Below are 18,844 nucleotides of genomic sequence, written 5' to 3' on the forward strand. Positions count from 1 at the left end.
CTTCACACGGCCCCGGGCCGGCGCGGGGGCGGGGCTCCCCTTGCGGGCCGGGCCGGAATTGGGCCAGCTCCGCTTGAGGGGGAGTCGTGCGGGGTCGGTCGGGCTGCGGGGGTGCATTGTCACGTCACGCGTTCGGCCGTGGGCCTTTGTGACGTCACGCGGGGGCCGTTAGGGTCAGCACCGGCCGCCCGCTGAGGGCCTGGGGCGCGTTACCGGCCGTCGGTCGTGAGGGGCTGGGGGGAGCCGCGAGGCCAAGCCAGGCGCCCGCTCCGGCCGGCGCGGCAGCAGGGCGGCCCTGGGAGCTGGCCAGCACCGGCGAGCCCGCCGCGGGGGGCAGCGGGGCCCGGGCTGCGGGCAGGGGGGAGGCGGAGGGGCCGCGGCAGGGACTTGGCCGCTGTCGCCTCGTCCCCGGGCCCGGGCCGCCCGCCCGCCCCTCCTGCCTCTGTCCGTGCTGAAGCCCCGGCTTTTACCGGAGGGTGTTAGGTGCCCGCTGGGTTACGGCCCCGGACGGGCGCCGCGCCGCCCGTGCAGGTCCCCAGGCCCCTCCGTTCCTGCTTGCTCGGGGAGGGGGAAGGAGCCAGCGCCCGGCCCGCAGGCTGCAGGGCCTTGGCACCCGTCCCCAGCTACCACATCCCCGGGCCCGCGGGTGCCACAGTGCAGCCCAACAGCCATGTCCTACCACCTTGCTAACTCCTGGTTTTGTTTGAGGTTTGGCCTTTTGCAGGGAAATTTCTAGTTATTTTTTCTCCTGGTTTTGCTGCTGAAGGCAGTTAGGGTGAGCGATGAGGCAATAACAACTGAGGAGCAGCTAAAAAATCTGGAGAGAAGATGAAAGCAATTTTGCTTGAGGAAGTTTTGAAAAGCTGTAATGAAAGTATGTAAATGCTAAAAAGTCAGTCCCTAGATGCTATTTGTTTTATTAAACTTGTTTAAAAAAGGAAAGGGAAAGCAAGTATTTTGAGACATCCAGAAAAATCACAAAAATGTAATCACAAAAAAGCAAGTCGCAAAAATTGCAAAAAGGCAGAGCTGACCTCTTACTTTGGCTGCTGTGTTCCAGGGAGCCAACAAACATGGCAGCAAGAAAAAGCATCCAAGAGCATTTCATGAGTAGAAAATGGAGAAATAGGAAACAAATAGCCATAGTTATTTGTAGCTATAGAGCTGTAGTTGTGTGTATGAATATATAGACCCAGTAAGAAAACTGGTGCCCTGAAAAGGAGGGTCTAGCAAGAATGCAAAAGTCCGTTGCTATACTTGGAGATTCCAAAGGGATCATGATTCAGGGTCTGTACAAAGGGTCCTGACAGCTGGAGTTGGACAGCCAGTTTTAGTCGTTAGTAAAATGACAGAAGGTCTTCATGCTTTGACAAGGAAAGAGTTACCACCAAGCGTACCCGAGACCAAGGGGTTCAGGACAGGCTTCCCCTAAGCTCAGCAGAGTCCCAGCAAATCAACGTATATCCACCACGTTGCTCTAATCTGTGCGTGTCATCCCCTCTTCTTCGCTTAAGATGCAGTGTTATGCTCTTTGCTGTCACAGCTTGGGCACCACAGGCACTGCTGTCCTGACCTGTGACCCTGAACCCTGTGTTCTGTGAGATTGTTCATATAGCAAAATCTAGGTCTGCTGTGTTTTTAGTTTAGCGGTAGGAACCCTTGTGGAATGCTTTAATGACCACTGTAAAGAGTACTTTAAGAGAGTCAGTAATTACCGTGCTATAACATTCTCCTCGTCTACTTGGCTTCCCATATATGCCATAATATTCAATAAGATGTTGTAAATAATCAGGAAGCTGACCAGCAATTATGCTGGAAGAGAACATGCCCATGTCCTCTCCTACTTACCCCCACACAAGGCCATTAGTTCATAAGGAAGAACTACCCAGATTTAGGATATATAGGTCAAAGAAACTGGTACAGCTCAAATCTTTTTTTAATTCCTGCGGGTGGGGCAGGTTACCATTTTACAGGGGTTGTTGTTAATCCAATGGAATTTAGGTAGGAAGAAAGGGGGAACAAGTTCACTGTTTCATTGGCGGGACTTCAGGAGTTACTGAATGTGAGTGTTAGGTAGTCGACCCCCTGATGTCATCGCAGTTTTCTTGATTAAAGTACTCAGTCCCCTCCTGCATGAAATAAACAGGATATCAGTATCAGTACCGTCCTTATGAATAAAACTTAATCAGCATTGAACGTAACTGTGTCAAGAGCTGTGACTGACTTACAGGAGGGGAGTTACGGCTTTTTTGGCTTCTTTTTTGATATGTAAACAATGTCTAGATCAATTTGTGATCCTTTTAACATTTCTTCACCACGAGACCTCCTAACCTACTCAGGGATACCATACCACTGGTCAATTTGCTGCTGTCTTCCCCTTAGGGGATGGCATGTTCTTGATCCTGCCCTTGCCCACTAAACCAGGCTGAATACTGAATTCCTCTTGGGGCCAAAAGCCACAAGACATGGACCGTACACCTCAGGAGAGTGGGAAGGCATGGTTTCTTCCCAGGTGGGAAGGAATAATGGTTCCTCAGGCCTTCTACTGCTCCCTGATGAATAGGGCTGGGCATATAGTTTTGTCCTATGGGACCCAGCAGCCACCATTGTCTTCACTGGCTTCAAATACAGGGACTTTGATGAATAATTGCTGTGCCAGCCCAGTCCCACTGCCGCACATGTCAGGCACAGGCCAGCAGCGGGACCACACAAGAGTTCATGCCGCTACCTCTTCCCCACACTCTTTCTCATAAAGCAGTGTGCTCTACACTGCTGTTCCCAGGCTTTTCAGTTGTATTATCAGCATTTAGTTCCTAAATTTAGGGCTGTCCATCTGGCAATATTATCAATGTTAAGGTTAACGAGAAGGTGACTAATAAAAGTCCCTAATGAAGCCATAAATGGAGTGCTACAGGAGAACAGTTTGTTCCTGCTTATGCTTTTGAGGAGAATGCTATGTCTTCAAAGTAGGGAGGACTCCGGGGTTTTTGTTGTTGTTTTTTTCAGGCTTCCAGTCATTGTTCGTGACTCACCCCATTCTTTCTCGGCTCTGCTTCCGGTTGGCATGTCTGGAAGGACCCGGCTCCAATCTGTTTACTTACCGTAAAAATGCTCCATGTTCTGAGTGGAGAAGTAACTCTGAATCTCCAGCATGCAGCTTCATGCTGCCCCACAGCTGGGTGACAAGATAGGGAAAGGCTGAACAGAAAGCTCCTGCCTGTTGCCTGTTCTGAGGTACAATGTTTTGCCCTGGGTGCTGCTGAGCTCTTAAGTCAGCTGAGCACTGTGGGAAGAATAGGACTTTGGTTGGGAGATTTGCTATTACTCAGCATGTTTGCTGAGTAAATAAAGTCACTGCTTTTTCCTTTGAATTTCTGCGCAAGTTTTCAAGTGGAGAGATCTCCGCCACAGAGGGCTCTTCATCACTCAGTGCCTTTCCACTTGGAAAAGGTGAAACCCTGTCTATAAACCGCTAATGCAGTCACATACTACAGAGCACACTGCCTCCTTTTAACACCTAACTTGTTCCCATTCTGTGCAGTCATCAGGCCTGTCTGCTTTTAGTAAAGGCTTGTGGGACTCTGGCAAACATGACTCCATCTGTCTGTTCCACTTGAAGGCTGTCAGTGTTCATTTTAGGCTGTGTTTCTTGCAGGCAATGTCTCTCTCTGGTAGCTATCTTTACAAGGTTTCTTCAAATTAGATGCAGTCAGCAACACCAAAGCCAACAGAAGCGTTCACTGCCCAGTTACCTGCATAAACAAGTTTGTTCCTCGTAATGAAAAACAATACAAGTGGAAAGCAAGTATTACTGTTCACATAGCTCTATGTCAAATTCAGTGTTACATCCTGATTCAGGAAAGCAGCTTTATCAAGGAAAAGACTTAAACATGTGTTTGCAGTTAATTAAAAGGCCTTCTTTGAACAGGGGTGAGTTAAGCATGTGCTTACATGCTTTCGTTTGTGACCTGTGAAGAAAGACTATAGCTGTAACTTACACTAAGATAGGAAATTAAGAATGTCTTGCTCTATAAAAGAGGTTTCTTCTTCTACCTGGTTACTGTGTCTGTGAAGTCTGGGCTCTTTGGAAATCAGTCAGAGAACTCCAGACAAGTTGAGGGGGTCAGTATGTCATCCGCTATACTTCTGAACTTTGCAAAGCAGATTAAAACCCCCCACTTCTTTCCCTGCCAAAATATTTTCTCCCTAACAGAGAAAGAACTGGTTAAAAATATGCCTTTCTTATGTCCCGTTTTGATCTTTCCTTTTTAGGGTAGTTATTTTGCTTTCTTACTATCAAGCCATTCATTTGATACAAGGCAATTGGCAGCCTGCAACTGCTTCATAACTTCTGGCACAATTAACTGCAAAGCCAATCTATAACTATTTTTAACGAACATGGTAGTTTTTTTTTTCTTTGGTGGAGTTAAGAGCATTTCCTGGCTGCTTTGGTTACTGCTTTGTCTGCTTACGGTACAACTAGTATTTTCTTAAAATTCACAAGTAGGCGGGCAAAATAGTTGCTCTAATCAGCTGTGAAGTTAATACTAATAAGGTATTAGTTAGAGCTAATACCTTATTCAGCCAATGTTCAAGTGGATCTTACTAGAAAAATCACCACTATATATTAATCATTAAAGGAAAAAAGTCAGAAAAAAATGTGGTGTTACTCGCTTTTGCACACAGTGTGGCTCTGCTGGAAAGATAGTAACAATGACTCAACACAGATAGGAAAATCCTGTAAATATGGAATTAACAGAATGAAATTCTGGAAGTCTGTCTTTGCAGCTGATTGGTTGGTAACATTTTTCATTGCTACTGAAATGATTATCCTTTATACAGCATTTTTAGAAATCATATTCTAAAGTTCTGCCTTTTATTCTCTTTAGAAAGAACATGAGATCGCTAGCGCTAAGCTGAGCCAATTCTCTTGGACCTGTGGCAATGAATGTCAATGCATCAATGGGTATTTGCTGAGGACAGATGCTGAGAGACATGTATGTTAATTGCTGGGGTGCCTGCTCCACCTACCTTCAGTATCAGGCCCTGTCAGGAGGCATACAAGATTTTCTGGCCTCAAAGTTGGTTATTTAGGGATTCCTGGCCTCAAAGTTGGTATATCAGGGATTCCCACTGTTGCTATAGGATGCTGGATTTTATTGGTGCAGGGTATCTAAAGGTCTCTTGCTGGAAGAAGGTCACTTGGGTCCTTCGAGTCCCTAGAGGTCCCTACAAGAACAACTAATAGTGTAGGGAAATCATAAACATGCATGTTCTGGCATTTGAAAAGTCAATTCAAAACTAGTTCAACAATTGCAGCTTTGAACTGTGTGAGGCCGCAGAACACCTCTGTGTAATGCTGCCAAAGAAGAAATGCCCTATGGTGGCACATTTTGCCCTGATAAATGGGGCCATGCTCACACACGTCCGTGTCTGCTGGGAGCTCAGTGACATCAAGGGCACACTGTGCAGCAGAAATCTGATTTCATCAGTCCTGGGGACTGAACTAGGCAATGTAAGAACTTAGTATGAGAACAGTATTGGCTCTGAAGAGGAAGATCCCCAGGCAAATTGGAATGAAAGCCATCGTGCTGGCTGTGTATATACAGAGCTTACAGGGTGGTTCCTGGGACAGCCATGAGCATGGGATATGGCACATCCCATTCTTTCTGCTCTGCAAGACAGACCCGCCTGCAGCACGGCAAACAGCCTGGTGGCACAGGACCAGTAAGGCATGCTCAGGCATGGGGGCCCTGTGCAACACACGTTTACAGGCTCCCACTTTGACCCAGCACCAACAGGTTTGATCTGGAGGGCAGCCTCAGGCTTATCCTCAGCAGGCAGGCCAGGTACACCTGGTGTTTCCAACCAGCTCATCTACTCACAGGTCTCTGCTGCTCTTGCTGCCACAACACACATCAGGCAAGAGCTGCATCCATCTGTCCTGGTGACACGAAGTCTTTATGTCAAGTCCTTCAGGTGGCTGAGCAATAGCACACTCATCATTTTACCATTTATATATCAGATACTAATTGTATCAGCTTGAGATGGGTGAATTTCCCTTTACTACACAAATGGATATGTCTGTGTAAAAATGGTGTAAAAACACCATTTATTTCGCTGCTTGAAGTGTTTTTGTTAGATCGTGTTTAGGACTGGAGGTGCTGTTAGCTGTTCATCAGGCATTAGACAAGCTCATGACAAAAACTGCCCCTTCTAAGCTACAGATATTTAGAAAGAAGTCATTCTAGCAAATGATACCATATAATTAATGCCATCTACTAAAAGCAAATTTGCACCCACTATAAAAATTTTCTGCAGATAACCGTTTTGAGAAAAAAGTGTTTGAGAAGCATCTTTGCCCAGAGCAGAAGAAACATATTTTCAGTCCTGATCATTTAACATTGCCTCTCCCCAGGGCTGATGCTGTGATTTGGAATGTGCTGCAATCCTGACTGTGAGACCTGCAGGACATGCTCCTTTCTCCAGGCACCAAACATGGCCTTCACATAAGGATGGAGACATGAAGGTCTGTGCTGACTCATCACCTCTTTTCTTTTCAAGGATCAATTGTATTTGATATTTGTCAATCATATCCCAAGACAGTAAGCATAAACACGTTAACTTTATGTTCTGTAACTAATTCTATTCATTTTCAGAACTGCTTTCCACAGAGGCCATTTTGTGGTCAACTTAAGCAGGTCTAACCAAAGCTGGTGCCAAAATGGGCAGTCACATTCCCCCTTCAGAAATTACATTCCCACCCCAACCAAGCCTCAGATCTAGCAATTAGGACATGTGATGCCATGAGGGGCATCAGCTCTGCCTGCCAGTGCAACCAAAACCAAATCTTTTATTTCAGTGTTAGTTTTCAGCCAGTTCAGCAAGTTGATCCTATTTACCTAGGGCTGCAGGATTGCTAGAGCTGACACATAGGACCATGTGATGAGGGCAGGGAAAAGTGCGTGACTATATACTGGCAACAGCACATAGTTGCTGATGCTGGTCATGAAACCACAGCCTCAACTGGACAATAAGGGAGGGATTCACTCCTGGGAATTGGTAGCTGACGCACAAAACATCTTCAGATCATGGACCTCCCTTTAGAGTCAGTGGAGATCTAATCAGCTTTGTCAGTGGAGCCTGCAATGTGGTTTATCTCCTCCTACAGTAGTAAGTACTTGATTAGATGAATCCCACCCTTAGAATGCCCATTTTTGTCGCTGACTATAATGAAAGCCTGGTGTGAATAGCTCAGAGATTGGGTCAATGGCTAATGAGGCTAATGAGGCAACTCTTGCCCCCTAGTGTTAGTTCTGCCCATTATAGGACAAGGATTTTTCTTATTCGTACATTAAAGCAGGAGTTAAGTGAGTCCTTTAATGCCACAAACTGAATAATGTCAGAAGGAAGAGTACAATCCAGTGGTCCATCCTGCTAATACTAATGCTTATACCAGCATACTAGAAATGTGATGTTCAAAGCTGTCTCCAAGCTAAAATTCACAGGCATAGAGGAGGTATTTTGATTTAATCAGTCCTGGGCAGCCAGCAGTTCCCTCAGAAACAAACAGGAGTTTTAGAAAGCATGTCATTTAGGTGATTAAGCATGGAGGAGCCTCGCTTCAGACGTGTTTTCATAAAAACTTCATCTAAATCTTACAATCTAATGCTATACAGTTCATTATGAATGGCTATTTGCATAGTGAAATAGTGACTGTGAACATTGCTTCTTGAAAGCTTTATTTGTGTTGACCTGCTTTATATCTAGCCAGGTGTTTCGGTCTTAATGTTTGGGAAAACAAAAGTTCACATCAGCATGCGTGGATTAAATGATGTGCCACAGTAACTGCAGAGCCAATGGAGGGATTCCATTTCTGCCACTGCTGAGATGACAAAGCAGATATTAAATACAGCAGTTGCCATGGCTGTCCCAGGAAGGACTTGTCCATCAAGTTTCCAAGTAATCTGTTTGTGAAATACGTGCTCCATCTCCCTTAGTGATTAACAATGTATATTATCTCATTAGTTAACAGTGGGGATAAAGGTCTTTTTCCTGCCGTATGTCAAGCTCTTGTGCAAAAAGCTGCAGTTAAACTGTGTATAACCTTAGGATCATGAACAGTGCCAACTAAAGTTCTAGGAATATGCTTGTTCAGGTTTTATTAGCCACATATAATAGACATACTTTGTGCCTTTGCTAATTAGATAAAGCAGAGCCTATCTGTTTCTTGGAAAATTCCCTGTAGGAAGATATTCTCCTTGTAAAAAAGCAAATATGTAAAGAAGCAAAATATGTGCTTATTTGATGAGCAGCATCACAACACACCAGTGTCGTTAATACACTGGCACATGCATACAGGGATATAAAATCACTATAAACACTATCGAAACACACATAGATAGACACTGTTATAAATCAATTAGTAGATCTTTTTCAAGCTGGTCTTCAGGGCTTCTATGCTTGTTAATAATGATTATGTTTAATCCTAAGTGGGAAGAAGTTTCCTGCATGATATTTCAGACTCAGGGAGACTGGATTGCAGCCTGCAAGCACATAGAAAGGCAGCCAGTAGTGCTCGTGTGTTCATGTTTCCCTGAGGAGTCCTAACAGGCTGGGCTGACACAGTCCTCTGTGGGAGGCAACATCTAGGACAGTCTGTGTGGGTGGACAAGGAATCGGGTGTGCACGTGTGTGGCCCCTCCTGAAATGTTCGGTATGGTGGCACGCGGGCAGCTCGTAGGCTGGTGGGAAGTGTTGCAGGAGGGAGGAGGAGCTGCTCAATCTCTGTCATTATAATTCACCATAGTCCTATGCAATGGTTTCCTGGCATTGACTGTGGCCTGATCTAGCAGTTGGGGCAGCTGGGGCAGTCTGGCAGTGCTACACAGCCCAGCACTTCCTACCAGGGCATGTAGCATGACTGAGTCTTCTCTTTATCGAGGTGATTCATCCTAGCCCCACATACCGTAGTGTCCTCCTGACCTCCTTAGTCTCTCTCTCACCTGCTGTAACTGTGTCACACAGCCTGCTTGCGCTGGTCAGGATGATAACACGGGCCCCTGCATATGGATATCCCTCTCTGGCAGTTTGCATGCCACCTAATCCATCCATGGGTAAAGAAGTAGTTGCTCCTCCATCACACTCAGCCTAGAGAAGGCTCCTCAGGGCTGCCCGGAGGGCAGGGCCATGGGCAGCGTGGTAGGCTGCAGGCAGAGCTGTGCTGGGCTCCAGCCAGGCACTTGGCCCTCCATCCTCCCTGCCCGGGCAGAGCGCAGCGGGGGGCAGAGCCTGGAGCTCAGCACCACGTCCCCTGACTGACATGTCCCAGTGCAACCCCAGCCTTGGAGGCAGCGCAGTTTCATGTTTCTATAAGATCTGCTCCACTCAGCAAGGCAACCCTGCATGTATCTGTCCCTCTGGGCCAGCGGGATAGCACAAGTGCTCAGGCACCCCCCTGCCCACAGCAAGCTGACAGGAGCAGCAGCACTGCAACCAGCTCCTTGTACTCACCCTTGTACAGCTGTTTATCTGGGAGAGGCAGAGCCTTCAGAAGGGGACAGCTGCCTCCAGCTTTTCCTTTCAAGACTGTCTGTGCAGCCTTTGGGTGTGCCGGACTGCCATGATCTGCAAAGTCTGCACACAGCCTGCTGAAGCCGCAGAGGTGGCAAAGCAGCTAATGATTAAACCTGCTTTTTCGGTTTTACTGCTGGAGAAATGCTTCTGTAGCAAAGCACTAAGGAGAATACAATACTCCTTTTACATCAAAAGACTATGCAGATACCTAAGGTAAATACTGGCCTGCATTTAGCATGCTGGTTTCTGTGCTGCTATCTACTTCCCCTGACAGTTTCAGTGAGATCAGTGAGTTCTTCAGCCCTCTCAAAGTTCCCAGGGTGGTTGTCCTTAAAGTGAAAAGGGGAAGGAGCTGCATTTCCAAGATCATCTCAGTCTGGGAAACTTCACATGACCACAACTGTAGCATAAAGTGTGCACAGGCACCTATTTGCACACAATCTTGACAATTACCAATGTGGTCATCTCCCCTCTAACTGAGTGACTGTTAGAGGCATCACTAGGTCAGCATACACATGTGGGCACACACACAGAGCAGACGTAGTTCAGGAGGAAAGTTAAGAGCAAAGATCTCTGCTTTCCTAAGTCTTGGGAACACACTGTTGGCTGCTGCTGGAGACTAGTACAGTGGTCAAACAATGTAATAATCTTGGCGCTATTTGTTCCAAGGGAAAAAACCAACCCAACAACAGTGTGACTGAAAAATACAAAGGAAATGGAGTAAACAGACAAGATGGAGCAAAGAAAGCAAAAGGGAAAAAAATCAAAAGCAAATAATAGGCAGAGTTAGTTATTTCCACTAATTCCAAAGTTCTTGTTTCCTTCTGCCAGTCTCACTTGATTGTTGGACAGTGAGGGCAGTTTCTATAGGTTCCTCTTTAGCTGAAATGACTTATTAATAAGACATATTATTTGTAATAAGCATAAGGGTATCCCTCTGTAAAAACAATTCTTCTGGATGTAATGAAACACTTGCTCAGTTTAAAGTCTGTCCTCAAGTGTTTTTGCTGGATGGGCGTTATGTGGCTTTATTCCACTGAATCGTCCCCAGGGAGGGTAGAAATGAGGGATGGTGGGGAAAGAGGTTTGGAAACAAACACTCTAAATCAAAAAGGCAGGACTTTGTACGCAACCCAGGCCACAACGGCATCATCAATGGCTCCCACAGGGCCAGGATTCCTCCTGCATTTACAATCAAAAGACAAAGCCTAATAATCTTGCCCTAGCTTTGCATGCTTCAGCAGCTTTCCTCGGTTGTTTGCAAACCTCTCAGTTCATTGGTGTCTGATGTATGGCAGATGTCTCCCAGAGCTGCTGAGCACCCACACTATCATCCTTCTGATGTCACCCAGGCCTGAAACTTAAAAGACTCATCAGCGGGGGAGTGCATCTGGAGCTTTTAGTAGGATAGTTCTTAGTAGGATATATTTTGTCAAAAAGGAATCAATCCCCTGTTTCTTTGGGAATCCCCTGTCCTTCACAGATGCTCTAAAGGAGATGCAAGAAAAAAATTACAGATAATCTCAAGGACAAATTCTCAAATTACTGCTCAAAGGTTGATCATTAGGAGCTGTAGCACTGTGATAACCTTAAACCCTGACTCAGAGATGCTCATATCAAAGACCCCTGCCTAAATTGTGTACTGTCTTTTTGAAATCTAGGCAGCAGTGATGGAAGGGTTTCAGGTCACAGGGAAGCCATCTCTCTCCTCAGTATCGCAGCCCTGCATTGTGGCTATTCCCTGGCTGCCAGTATCTTCTAACAAGAGCAGCCACAATCACTCAGGTCTGGGTATTTGGAATGTTTTAGAAGTAGACAACTAAAGCATTAATGAGGATCAATATAAGAAAATATCCGGAACTAATATGCTGATGACTGTGAAACAACAGCTGAAGGGACAGTGGACTTTTTGTTGCGGTATTTGGCCCAAATTTTGCAAAAAAAGTTTCCCTATAACTCTCAGAGGAAGACGTGATTGTGAAACAGGTACTAAATTAGCATTCTTATTTGTAACATATGCCTTGCAAAGTTAATTACATGGAAATCGTTTGCTTCCAACAATGCTGAATTAGGGTTAATGTTTCTACCATGGCAGACAAATGACAATGAAACCCCAAGTAGCTGTAAATAAACTACTGTTGTTTAAACAGCCATTCTCACTCCCATGCCAAAGGATGATTAGTTCAGACAAAATAAAAAAAAAGGAAGATACAAAATATTATCAATTGATAGCTCCTCAGTAATCTATATAAAATTACCTAAGATTATCCTTCCTCTTTTTTGAAGAAGTAACCACATCCTAAAAGAAATAAGCAAGTGACACTAATCTGAGCAACCTCCAAGGGAAAGCAGATCACTGAGTACATATAGACAGGCTCGCCCTGTTAATTCAGAATGAACTACATCTGTGAAGGGAGGAAGGCAGGCTACAGAGCTGTCAATCAGAAGGCTGGTATTAATTTAAGTAATAAAATTAGAACCATAGATGTTGCCATGGAGGGATTTCCACTTTACCTGATGGCCTGCGTTGGTGTGTTGTGAAGGTCTCAATAGCTGTGCAAAGGCAGTGTATCGGCATGGGTTTGTTTCTGCCAGCTGCATGCTTAGAACAAATCAAAAAGGTCACTGCCAGGTAGTGCAAGTCCCAAGTAAGAATTTCCTTAGAATACCTCCCAGGTTGAGAAATGTCTAGTGTTCTTTTCACGCATTTATTATTATTTATTATTTACCAAGGGCAGGAAGGGACCTCACTGGCAATCAGGGGTCTTAGATTTGTTGCATGTGGTTAAGGACATGCGGTGCTGAGGCTGGGTACACGTCCTGTTTCTCAGCACTGCTGAGGCTGAAACAGGACAGGATGATTTACAGCACGATAAGGACTTCTGGCATTAAAGAAGTGAGCAGCTACTATTCTTCCAGGCTGAGTCACCAGGGAGAATGAGCCTGTAAATAGGGAAGGAGGCTAATTGTTTTGTGTTTGGTTACTAACAAGAAGAGTAGAAGACAATTCTGTGTTTGCATATGCTGAAAGCTGTCCTTACCATTGCAAAGACTTGATTTTATTCAGTGCTTTTCTTGTTGATGCTTCTGATTCTCTGTAAGTGACCAACTGGCGATTTCACTGTAGGATCACTAAAAAATACTCATTCACAGCCTGGTACTGTGGGATACTGGATTAGGACTAAAGCCAACATCATCCTTGGTAGTACCTGTTTGTATGATAATAACAATAATAAATCCATGCAAAACACATAGTTTTTCTCCAACTTTGTACCAATGCCAGCTGGTTACATACCGTATCTCTTAACACATCCACCATTAACTCCAAAGTTATGAGGAGTGAAAAAACATTATTCAGCAGGTACAGATCTGAAAGTACTTCACCACAGCATAGTAATTTCTTCAATCCCACTTTATAAAAGTGATCTTTTCATTTTTTTAGAAAGTTGACTTTTTGCCCAAGCTGGAGATGTGGAGAAAAAGCTTGGTAAGGGATGCAGGGGCAGGATGTGGAGCAAGCCTTTAGAAACATCTCCCATTTCTGATGGAGAGTTTTGCGTGCAACTGAGGCATTGCAGATATGGCAGGCCACTTGCAAGCACTACAAATCATTGCAGTAAATACTGAGCTTAGAATTTACTTCTGTAGCGAGTTTTATTCCACTTCCTTTGAAGATGGAATCTAAACTGTCAAAAAATAGAATTAAAAAAGCAAGTGACCATTAGAACATCTGGTGAATTTGAGCCAGGCTCTAGGATTTTATGTAAGAAGTTACTGCAGAGCCAAATTTGAAAACAAAACTCATGGTTACTGCCTGGCACAAACCCAGAGCTGAGTTCCCTGGCTGGGCTTTGCCATTCAGTTGAGTTCATTCCCTGGAGCACAAGTAGAGGACCATGCTTTCAAGGCCATGATTAACTCACTGCTTCTTGCCAGCACTTAACTGTCTGGTTTGCACCCACAGCCATGCCAGCAGCAAGTGCAAATTAGCAGCAGTTACAAGATGAGTCTGTCATGGATTCTTTTAGCCAGAACATGAGACAGCAAAATGAACATGGAAAGAAGTTAAAACAGGCACAAATGAAGGCTGTGGTTGTTCGTACACAAATTCCATTCTAAGTCTCTGAAACACAGCTTCCAGGGCTCTGCCAGAGAAATTCCCTGAACTCAGGCAATGCAGGGTTTAGATTTTCAGTCCCTTATTTAAGATCAATAATGAGAAAATGGTTTCATGTGCTTTCCCCTTTTGATAACACATGGAGCTCCACTGAATGTGGCTTTTCTCTGAGAATGAGGTCCTTCTGTAGCCTCGTTTCACCCTGAGACCTCAAGCACTGAGACTCTAATTTGGCTTCGAAAAAGAGTGGGAAATTTAGAGAAAGGAATTTTACTCATTGCATCTTATGCAGAGATCTAGCGATGCATTGTTGGTTGTTCACCTGTATTCATTACATTGATGTTCTGTACCCATCACATTGTTGAAGTTGACTGTGTTAAGATTGGTGAAAAATTATCTTACACCTGATAAGAGTGAGGCCCCAGCCTGCCTCAAAGGCAGACAGATCCCTTAAACTACATTACAGCAGCAGTTCTCTGATCACACTTGTCCCTCTAGAAACTGGCACAATGGTGAGATTTTCCTAGCTTTCACTTTACCTGGGAGAAATATTTAAAACATGCCCTAAAGGTAAGTCTGTAACATTTCTCATAAAAATATATTATTTTTCCAATCAAGTGAATACTTCCTTCATACCATTTTCGTTAGTGCTAATGCTTCCTCCTGCTTTTAGTTGCAGCCACAAAGTACTTATAATCCAGTACAAGCTAATTACGTGGATCATTGTCATAGGAGGTATTTGTTTTACCTCCCAGGAAATCATTAGCTGTCATGATCTGCCATTTGCTCTGATGGCCTTGTTTATGTTATCATCCAGGCCTCATAAAGTCCATATTATCTTTCCCTAGTGGCATCTAAAGATTGATTAGTAGTAGTCAGAAAAGACTTTACATGGCAATTAGCACTCAAGTCAGTCAGTGACTTTAACACTTGCGTTTGTCAGGAAAGATTTTCTAAACTTCCTGGATGACCTAAATAGCCACCGAGCTCTGGAGTCACTGGAGTCACTGGAGTGTTCCCCGATGGCCTAGGAAGCGCTGAGAGTTCAGGTACATAATATTGCTTCTATTTGCAATTGGATGATAAATGCATTATGAGCAGAAAAAATGCATTCACTGTTCCCTAGTACTACACACAACTCCAGAGGGGTCTGTGCAATGCCTAAGCTTGCCAGAGGGCTATTGATGCAATTCTTGTCAAGTAAAGTCCGATTTGGTAGAAGCCAGGATCGAGAGCTCTACCTAAAGTGGCTTGTCTTCATTTCTGCTGAGGAAGATGGATCATTTGTTCCTGCTGTGCCTTTGGCAATGCTCTGCCTCCCCAGATAGCAAACAAGTGTAAGTATTTACAAATGTCTACTATGTCTAATGCTAATGAAGTTGAAGTCCAGCCAAGGGTTCACTGAATTTGAAGGAAAGCTTGTAACTGGCTTTACTGGGCTTCTGTTGTGTCCTTAGGACTTTGACTGACACAAACATGTGCAAAAATTTGTATTATTGTATACGCTTGCTTCCGCTGACCTTGCAAGAGCAGGACCTCTAAAAGAGCTGATTAAACAGTAAAAAAGTATTTAGCAGCTATTTTTGCAAACAAAAAAGTTTTTCAGATTAGTATGAATAATGGGGAAAAATTACTAGCTGGAGCCAAGTATTCCAGCACCTGCTAAGTACCTGCAATATTCCTTATGAATCTGTATTACCACAAAAAAATACATATGAAGGTTGACAGTGGAAGCTGCATTATTGGTTCTTACTCACTTTATGTCATGTCCAAGTCAGTTTCAGTTGCCAAGGAAGTAGATATAATGCACTGAGACTAATTATATTCACAGTAGAGAACAATACAGTAATAACTGGGCCCATAAATTACTTTTCCTCAAACCAGGTAACCCAGCAACAAGCATCATCCGACAGTCAAAAATTAAACCAATTAAAAATGAAAGTTAATTAGCCAAAAGGTTTCATAAATATGTTATGTTTTCTTACCCAGAAAGAGCCAACATTGAAAAATAAGGCTATCTGGAGCTAGTTAATTCTAGGTGTCTCTGTAGCCTTTCTTTTCCCTTTATATGATAAAACTCTGGCATGAGTCCATTTTGTAGGATACAAAGGATTTTTTTCCGACAAAGCTTCATCCTTTCATAGCAGCTGAGCCTCAGAAGTGCACTTTGCCTTCAAAATAGTATGTCAGATAAAGGCACTGTTGCCTCTAGTATAGTAACTTCTCAGCATTGCTGATCTGGTGGAAAGCAAGATTAAACGCCAAAGCAGTATAACAATACGTAGCGTTGTGCTATCAGTCTGTGGAGCTTTTTAAAGTTGTAAAGATTAATATTTAACTCTCAGCTATTTTTTAAGGTAAATACATAAATAAAACTCACTTCTAATACCAGATGTTATACTGTATGCAGCCTTAATTAGACCAAAGTCTTCCACAGTGCTGAAATGCATATTAAGCAGGCTTCCAGGGCAGGCTTTGGCTTCTGTGCCTGATACACCAGCTTTATAGCTACTAGGATTCAACTGGGTTCACACAAATTACACAAGGGAAAAATAAGACAGACATGGCCCAAAGGCTGTCACTGTACCATTACTGGGTCCAACCGTATTTTGCACTATGAATGCTAGAAGCATTGCTTACCGGGAAATGGACTTCATCTTCCATTCTTGCGCAGCAAGAGCTACACCCAGGTGCTAGGATGACAAGCAGCCTAAGTGAGGAGCGATCTCTTTTTTTCAGATGAAGACGAGCAATAGCAGGGAGCTTCTGCTCTGCACTGTTTCTGATACCTGCAGGAAACTACAGAAGATTGAGTCTTGCAGCGAGTGCTTATGAACCAGCTTGTGCCATTATTAGGACCAGATCACTTCTTCCTGGGATACTCACCGATAGTAAAGGCAAAAATGTGAGATTCCCTATGATAAAGTATTTTATAATTATTCCAGAGGGGTTTTTCTCTCCACCTGTTCAATTATATAGTATAGATTAAATGACCTGTTGATATTTATGTTTAGGAAGAAGCTTGATGCTCCTCCATATTCAAGACTGATTTCCTCTAAGCATTTTATCTGCCTAGCTAGCCAGCATCTTTCACACTCTTCAAGCACTGTCGTCACATGTAATGGCCTTGTCATCTGGCTGCAGAGGGGACAGTTGACCAGGCTAATCATTAAATAAATTACTTCGGTAACTCACCACTATTTTCCCAGTAAATTCCATTCCCTATTACGTGCACAGCTTCTCAAAGTAGGAGAAGACAGTGGTGCAACCACTCTCACCAAAAATCTGCCCAAAATGCAGACCTGTACAGTGCTGTCTCTGAGCACCCCCCTGTGACGAGCCTGTTACAGATGGGAACCCGAGGCCCAGGACAGGGACTTGATCAAGCTCACACACAAAGGCTGAAAATCCACGATCTCACCCGCATTTTTTAAAGATGATGCAACTTCCCTCCAGTCTATCCTTGAGCTAAATTATGGTCTATGCATATAAAACTTCTGTAACTTCAGAGGTGACTTCTGTACATCAGTTTTGTGCCCACAACTATACATATAAACATTAAAACTCCTGGTACCTATGCTAAACTTAATGACTTTGTCTTACAACATTCCACAGTGTACAACATTATTATTATTATTATTATTATTATTATTATTATTATCCTGTAAGGCTTAAGCTGTACCATATACATATGTACAAATTTACTTTTAAGAGATAAGTACCCATCAACGTGGTGGCAATGTTTTGGAAGGACTCTGTAAGCAGTCACTATTGCCATAAACGTTCTATTTATTTTCCTGGCTATATTTTAAAATTACATCCTGAATGCAATTCCAATGCTACACACGTGCTCTGGGAAAAACAATTATGCCTTTGTAGGGAAATGTGGATTGCAGGATTCCAAAGCAAAAATCCTGAGAGAGAACGAAGACCGTCTCCAAGGCATCCAAAGAATGACTTTCCCCTATGTTTGACATAACTGGTAGGAAGTTCTTATTTCAAAACCTTCAAGAAACACTGCATTTATTATATTAGAGTGATAATACTTCAAGACGAGATTGTGAGTAAGGCAGCTTAAATAGCTCAATGCTGCAGCTGTAACTTAAGCTGTTCTCTATTTATTACTGCCATTGTGATTGATACAGTTTGCACATTCTGTAGCATTTCTTATTCATAATAGTGTAATTGTTAGCTAGGATTTTGATTCAACTATTTTTATAAAACATGCATAAAAAATGCAAAATGGCAAATGGGAGATAATTACCATTAATTGCACCAGCAAGTACTAAAGCATCTGTGGCCTAAGAAAATCATCATCTTGCAGCAACACACTTACGATTTTCTGAATCAAAACAGGTAAAAATATATTTAAATCAGATCTTAAAATTTTGTGTGAATGTATCGATAGACTAAAAGAAATTCCAACAATTACAGGGCAACAGTGCCATCTTGAGGTCACTAAAGAATTAAAGGGAAAGCCACAAGTATTGCTCTGAAGGTATTCAAAATTTAAGTGCAGAAATTATTTGTTCCATCTATATGTTCCAAGAAAAAAAAAAAAAAAGACTCTCAAGCCATTTTCTTAGTTTGGCCTTGTTAAAAGCAAAGCATTTGCAAACACCAGCCGTGTCACAATATAGTCATTCCTGATTCATTAATTACCAAGTTATTTCCTTGGTTGCTTGATTTCCTCCTTTCACTAATTGGTACCTTCATTTTGCAGATGGCAAAGCATACAATAAAACTCTTGCATCCTAGATTTTTTTTTTTCAGGTTGGACTAAGTCCAGTGTTTTACCCTTTGATGTTTTATGGGCTATACAGTGAAGATCCACCTGAAGGCCAGCAGAACTGCATTGCAGATTTTCTGATTGAGGCACAGAACAGAAAAATCTGAATGTACAAACGTGGTAAGAAAGCAGGGGAATCCCTCAAAACACATATGAAAATCTTCAACAACATGAAAGAATGCTGAAGGAGAGCTGCACTGATCCATATGGCACAGCTACTTCAGCCAGACATTTCAACCACACCTAGCACTGGGTAATGACCACCAGAATAGTGGCAGTTTTAAACTAGCACAGAAAACAGTCACATTCTAATTATTTTAAGCAAAGGTTGTGGCAAAACCAGTAACCACTACGCAAGCAAA

General features: G+C 43.4%; 1 long non-coding RNA gene across 4 annotated transcripts in view; it reads left to right on the forward strand.

Annotated features, from left to right (window-relative positions):
• Nucleotides 1-18,844, forward strand: part of LOC308071888 — a 34,516-nt gene that overhangs the window by 199 nt on the left and 15,473 nt on the right. For 2 of the 4 annotated variants that reach the window (XR_013931357.1, XR_013931358.1), the window contains exons 1-3: nt 7-4,997; nt 6,419-6,529; nt 14,637-18,602. This is a non-coding gene — a long non-coding RNA (uncharacterized lncRNA). Of the gene's footprint in view, nt 1-6; nt 4,998-6,418; nt 6,530-14,636; nt 18,603-18,844 lie in introns of those variants that run through there. The other 2 variants (XR_013931359.1, XR_013931356.1) reach the window with 2 other exon arrangements.

Source organism: Falco punctatus, assembly GCF_963210335.1.
Source record: "Falco punctatus genome assembly, chromosome: 12".
Classification (NCBI taxonomy): domain Eukaryota; kingdom Metazoa; phylum Chordata; class Aves; order Falconiformes; family Falconidae; genus Falco; species Falco punctatus.